The following is a 6,997-nucleotide window of genomic DNA, read 5'->3' as shown; positions in this document are numbered from 1 at the left end:
TTTTGAAATAGTTAAAAACAATTAAGTTTAAAAAGACGTTGGACGGCTTTCGATCTTACCCAACGGAATTGAAGTGCGGGAAAACTTAATTTGAAAGTTAAAATAGCCCTTAAGTGTTTCTACAAACAATTGTACGGATTATTGGTTTAATTACGATCCTTACATTCTAGCCTTATAAATTTAGCTAGACATGGTAAAGTAAAAGTGCATTAAAATAAATAAAAGTAGTGCGAGTGTGGAAAATAAATAAAAGTAGTGCGAGTGCGGAAAGTAAATAATTTAAAGCGAGTGCGAGGAAATAAATAAAGTAAAAGCGAGTGCGGGAAATAAATAAAGTAAAAGCGAGTAATAAAAACCTGCTCCAATCGGAGGACTGAGTAAATTGCAATGCGGAAAAGAAAATGGCGGTAGGATTAACTTCCTTCCAAAGTGCTCCAAACTCGAGTACAGACTCTATCACAGACTCAATTACACAATTGTGGTGACACTCCAAGGCGAAGCGATTACCACTTTATAAAACTGAATATATGCCTAAGTGAAACAAAGTTGCTTCTGAATTCGCCTTGTTCCAACGTTCGGATCTTCGTCTGCTCTAAGTTTGGGTGATTGTAAAACTGAATTCGCATTTCTATTTATAAGCAAATAAAAAGGTGGAATTGACTTGGATGCCCTTCAACTTGAAAATAGAGGAAACCGTTTTCCTCTTTGTGGCGCCCGCCACAAGCACAAAGTGGGGCGCCTTAGTGGAAGTGGTGGGAAAACGTGGGAGTTGATGGAAGTTTGAATTGGACACGTCATGGCTTGGACTGTGGCGCCCGCCATTGGGTAGGCCATAAGAGCAAAATGCTGATTTTTAGGGTTTTTGGCTCTTTTTTGCTCCTTTTCTCGATCGGGGCTCCTATTAAGGTAAAAACCTGAAAACAAAGGAAAACATAGTAATAACACAACAAAACGATAATAAAATAACTAGAATGCATGTGAAATCGGAGTCGAAAATACGTAAATTTTAGTGTGATCAAACTCTCCCACACTTAAACCTTTGCTTGTCCTCAAGCAAAACATTGAAAAAAACTCATAAAAGAAAATTTGTGTAAACGAGTGCTTCAGGTAAAAATTCCAAGTTTAAGTCGGGATGCAGTGATAGGTACTAACTGAGTGAACTAAGGGTATCATGGTGACACTAATCCGCAAATACGGACATAAACTTCATTCCTATATTAACCAACCCATATTGTCCCACAATACCTAGGCCTGCCTCTTCATCTCTTTTGTGTCCTTTTCATTCAGGCGCAATCACATTAAGCCCGTTATCCGTACATGCTTCATAGTAGAGTGGCCTGTTAGTGATTATGATCAAAGCTTGGGATTTCTGGCACATAAACATGTGTAAACCCTTTTATTGGACCCAACTGTAGTTGTGGGGGATCGGATCGTAATCCGCCCTACCGAGTTCAGTGCCAGATACCTCTGAACCAACTAACAGTGAGTACTGCTTTTCTTTTTCTTTTTATTTTTATTTCTGTAGCAATTTTTTTACAATTCTTTGGTTTAAATGACTTTGTGAGGGTCACCTATACCGGAGTTGCCTTTTTGCTTTCTTTTATTTTTTGTTTTTCTGGATCATTCACTTATTTGCATCGGTCCCCTACGTAGAGGATGCGTAGGCCGGAGCTGGCTGCTGAGATAAACTACTACGGACTTATTCAGAAATGATGATTAAGGCCATGGTATATGGGGTTTCGGGAATGATTCATATATTTACGAAGCTTATGGTGCTAAAACAGATACTAATGTTTCGCAAAGTTCTCCCAAGTCACCGCATCCTTACTCAAAACATGTCCTTAAAACCTGAAAACTTCCGAAATAACACTATTTTCTTTTGCAAAAAAATTTTGGCAAATTTTTTTTGGTGAGGCTAAAGGTATGGGGAGGTAGGATTGTACTAAAGATCTACTGTATTTGGTGACTCATCAGACTCATGCATTATACTAGAAAGCAAAATAAACAACTAAAAGGAAATAACAATAAATAACCTATCTAAAAACAACAAAGAAAAACGATAAAGGAAAAGCAAGAGAAACAATAAAGAAAAGACGATAGAGTCTCCTCCCACACTTAAATCGAACATTGTCCCTAATGTTTCGAAATAAGATAAGGAGGAGTTACCTGGCAACCTATTGCTGACCACTAGTGCCCTTCAATAAAAAGTTCCCACATGCTACTGGGCGAGACTGGGATGCACAAAATAATAGGAAGATCTCCTCTTCACTCAGTAGTGTCTCTGCATCCTGTCTTCCCAAGAAGGAATGTGCTAATATCATCTGAAAATACCTGAAGGCTGGGTTATGTATGACATAAGATAACTGTGTAGATGGGTCCTGGCTTCCGCCGCCTGATATATCGCTCCAAAACTTCTCCACTTCCTTACCCAGGAAATATCCCAAAGGTGTCTCCGGGATAGCATCAGGAGTAGTCTGGAAACCCAACAAGTCGCCGAACTCTTTCTGGCTGAAGGAGTACTCAACTCCAAAAAGTCTGAAAGCGGCATTCCCATCTGGTCCAAAATATGGGTCGTAGTCGAATGAACTCAGGAACTCCAAAGTCAGGTTCCTATATGTGTTACTCAAGTCATCAGCAAATTCGTCTCAGTGGAGCTGGTGGCTAAGGAATCGGATACTAGGCTCGATACCCAGTGCCTCCATACAATGCTGATCAGGGTAACGTGTGGGTGCCATAGGGCGCTGGTATAAAGCAATGTAGCGCTCCCTCTGAGCATTGTCTCTATAGGCAACATGCATGTCATCAAAACCCTGCATCCTGGCAAAAGTTAAGAAAGTGATCCTGAAAATACAAACCATTTAAATCTTAGTCTCATTGTGAAATATGATAAAATAAAATAAAAATAAATGTAAATAAATGCGAAAAAAAAGTAAAATGAAAAGAAAAAACCATGGGTTGCCTCCCACGCAGCGCTTGTTTAACGTCATTAGCTTGACGATTAGAATTTATACACCTGTAGTAGTGGTAATTGGTGGATCAATCAGGATGTGGCTCGAGTAGTATGCTGGAATGTCTCCTCCTTCGTAGAGCTTCAGTCTTTGTCCATTTACAAGGAATGGACTACAGGTATCGTTCTTGATTTCTACGGCTCCGGATCTCAGAATCTTGGATACTTCGAAAGGACCAGTCCATCTTGAACGTAGCTTTCCAGGGAAGAGTCGTAACCTAGTGTTGAAAAGGAGAACATAATCGCCTATATTGAAGTTTTTCTTTATTATTCTTTTGTCGTGATAGGCTTTTGTCCTCTCTTTGTATATTCTTGCATTCTCGTAGGCGGATTGCCTAAGTTCTTCTAATTTATGAATGTCTAGGGTACGCTTTTCTCCAGCAGCTAAGTAGTCTAAATTCAAAGTTTTAATGGCCCAATAGGCCTTATGCTCTAACTCGAATGGTAAGTGACATGATTTTCCATAAACTAGTTGATAAGGAGTAGTTCCTATAGGGGTTTTGAAAGCGGTTCTATAGGCTCATAATGCTTCTTGAAGCTTCTGAGACCAGTCTCTCCTAGAAATAGAAACAGTTTTCTCTAGGATCTGTTTTATCTCCCTATTAGATGCTTCTACTTGGCCACTAGTTTGTGGATGGTATGGTGTTGCTACTCTATGCCTAACTCTATATTTTCTTAAAAGTTTGTCAAATATTCTCGATATAAAGTGTGATCCTCCATCGCTTATGACTAAACGTGGTGTTCCAAATCTAGGGAATATATAGTTTTTAAATAATTTGATTACTACCCTAGTGTCGTTTGTGGGTGCAGCTATAGCTTCAATCCACTTAGACACATAGTCTACAGCTACTAAGATATACCTGTTTCCTAAGGATGGTGGAAAAGGTCCCATGAAATCTATAACTTCTATTTTAGCTTTATCTACCTCTATACCTTTTTCGGAAACTATATGTCCTAGAACTATTCCTTCGGTTACCATGAAATGACATTTTCCCAATTTAGCACGAGGTTCACCTCCACGCATCTCTCTAGGATTTTCTCAAGGTTAGCAAGACAATTGTGGAAATCGAATCCGCAAACCGAGAAATCATCCATAAACACTTCCATGATACCATCTAGGTAATCTGCAAAGATTGACATCACGCAGCGTTGGAAAGTAGCTAGGGCATTACAGAGGCCGAAAGGCATTCGTCTGTAGGCAAAAGTTCCATAGGGGCATGTAAAGGTAGTTTTTTCTTGATCTTCTGGGTGAATAGGTATTTGGAAGAATCCAGAGTATCCATCTAAATAATAGAAATAAGAGTGTCTGGCTAGACGCTCCAACATCTGGTCAATAAATGGTAAAGGGAAATGGTCCTTCCTAGTTGCTTTATTTAATTTTCTATAATCTATACACATCCGCCATCCTCCTTCTAAACGTTTTGCTACATGTTCGCCTTTATCGTTTTGCACGACTGTGATGCCTCCCTTTTTAGGTACTACATGCACAGGGCTCACCCACTTACTATCCGAGATCTGATAGATTATACCTGCCTCAAGTAACTTAAGAACTTCCTTCTTAACAACATCACTCATTATAGGGTTTATTCTTCTCTGATGCTCCCTAGAGGGTTTTGAATCTTCTTCGAGCGAAATCCGATGCATGCATACGGATGGGCTTATACCTTTCAGGTTAGAGATATTATATCCTAAGGCTGAGGGATATCTTCGCAAAACGTCTAAAAGTTGGTTCGTTTCCTCTTGGCTCAAGGTAGCACTAACTATAACTGGACGGTTCATCTTTTCATCGAGGAACTCATACCTCAGGTTCTTAGGCAGTTCCTTAAGTTCTAAGGTTGGTTTCTTAGGGCATGGCATAGGATCTGGGGTAAGGGATAAACATTCGTAAAGGTTATCATCGATGTAAGGTTCTTTAAAGTCATCATCTTCCTTTATGGGGGTCGATGGTAACTTAATAATTTCTTTTTATTCTAATTCTCTAACACATTCATCAATGATATCTAAGGCATAACACGAGTCTCCCATCACAGGTGCCATAAGAAATTTCGAAAGTATAAATTCTATTTTCTCGTCACCTACCTCAAATGTCAACTTTCCTTTCTTGACATCTATTATGGCTCCTGCAGTCGATAAGAACGGTCTACCTAGAAGAATTGGTATATCATTGTCCTCTTTGATGTCCATGACGACAAAATCAGTAGGGATAAATAGTTTACCTATCCTAACAAGAACATCTTCTAAAATGCCTATCGAATATTTGACTGATCTATCGGCTAACTGAAGTGACATCTTAGTGGGTTGTAATTCTCCTAAGTTTAATCTCTCACAAACTGCTAGAGGCATTAAGCTCACACTAGCTCCTAAGTCTAGAAAAGCTTTATCGATGACATGATTACCCAAAAGGCAAGGAATGGAGAAATTTCCAGGATCTTTATCTTTCTTTGCTAATTTGTCCTCAGAAATTGCATTACATTCCAAAGGCTTCGGATCTTCAAGTCTAGGTTTGTTGGTAAGGATGTCTTTCAGAAACTTTGCATAAGAAGGTATTTGGGTGATGGCTTCTGTGAAAGGGATTTCTACATGAAGTTTTTCTATAACTTTAATAAATTTTTGATACTATTTATTAATCTGGGTTTGTTTGAGTCTTTGGGGATATGGTATAGGTGGTTTATATGGCGGGGGCGGTACGTAAATTTTATCTTTAGGTTCTTCTCCTTTATCTCGACCTTCCTGGTTTTCAGATTCCTCTGGTTCCTTTACTTCGTCCGGGGGTTTGGTACATTCCTTAGAAGTTTCGGGTTCACTCAATCTTGGGTTTGGTGGCACATCATAAGCGTTCCCACTTCGTAGGGTAATGGCATTGGCTTGTCCTCTCGGATTTTGTTGAGGTTGTCCAGGGAATTGTCCTCCAGGTGTAGTCTGAGGGGCTTGGTTTAAAGCTACCTGAGAGATCTGGGTTCAAGCATCTTGGTATGAGTAACTATTTGGTCAACCTTGGTTCCTAACTGAGTAATCAATTCGTTAACATGAATGTTTTGATTCATGAACTCCTTGTTTTGTTGGGTTTGAGCGGTGATAAAATTTTCCATAATTTTCTCAAGGCTCGACTTTGGTGGTACAGGTTGCATAGGTTGATTTGATCTAGGGGCTTGATAACTAGGTCTCGGAGGCGCATTATTTTGAATAGGGTTATTATTTTTATAGGAGAAGTTAGGGTGATTCCTCCATCCAGGGTTATAGGTATTCGAGTATGGGTTCCCTTGGGTGTAGTTCACTTGCTCGGAGTGGGTTTCGTTTAATAGACTGCATTCTGCGGATTGGTGTCCTTGGGTTCCACATATCTCACAATCCGACGAAACTGCGGCTACAGTATTCGGGTTTATGCACATATGCTCGACCTTAAGGGCTAATGCGTCCATTTTAGCCTGCATCATGTCTATAGAGCTTAGTTCATGCACTCCTCCTTGGGCTTCCTTCTTCTCAACTGTTGCTCGTTCGACTCCCCATGATTGATGGTTTTGAGCCATGTCTTCGATGAGGGCACTAGCTTCAGGGTAAGGTTTGTTCATCAGAGCACCGCCTGCGGCAGCGTCGATGGTCATCTTTGTGTTGTAATGAAGTTCATTATAGAAGGTTTGAATGATTAACCAATTTTCTAAACCATGATGTGGGCATGCTCGTAACAACTCTTTATATCTCTCCCAAGCTTCGAACAACGATTCTCCATGGTTTTGGGTAAATCTAGTTATATGGTTTTGAAGAACGGCGGTCTTACTCGGGGGAAAATATCTAGCAAGAAAAACTCTTCTAAAGTTATCCCAAGTCGTAATGGAATTGGGTGGAAGGGAATCTAACCATGATAGAGCTTTATCTCTGAGGGAAAAAGGAAATAATCTTAAACTTATTGCCTTAGGAGAAGCTCCATTGGTTTTAAAAGTATCTGCTAATTGAAGAAATATTTTTAAATGTTGGTTAGGGTTCTCGGTAGCG

General features: G+C 39.7%; 1 non-coding gene across 1 annotated transcript; it reads left to right on the top strand.

Moving 5' to 3' along the window:
• Positions 1–6,664: 6,664 nt before the first annotated feature.
• LOC127125006 (small nucleolar RNA R71) lies at positions 6,665–6,771 on the top strand. The gene has a single exon (XR_007804474.1). It is a non-coding gene; the product is annotated as a small nucleolar RNA R71 (small nucleolar RNA).
• The last annotated feature ends 226 nt before the right edge of the window (positions 6,772–6,997 follow it).

The sequence above is a fragment of the Lathyrus oleraceus genome, chromosome 2, assembly GCF_024323335.1.
Source record: "Lathyrus oleraceus cultivar Zhongwan6 chromosome 2, CAAS_Psat_ZW6_1.0, whole genome shotgun sequence".
NCBI classification, from domain to species: domain Eukaryota; kingdom Viridiplantae; phylum Streptophyta; class Magnoliopsida; order Fabales; family Fabaceae; genus Lathyrus; species Lathyrus oleraceus.
Note: the sequence above shows the minus strand (reverse complement) of the source record. Positions and strands in the feature narration are given on the sequence as shown.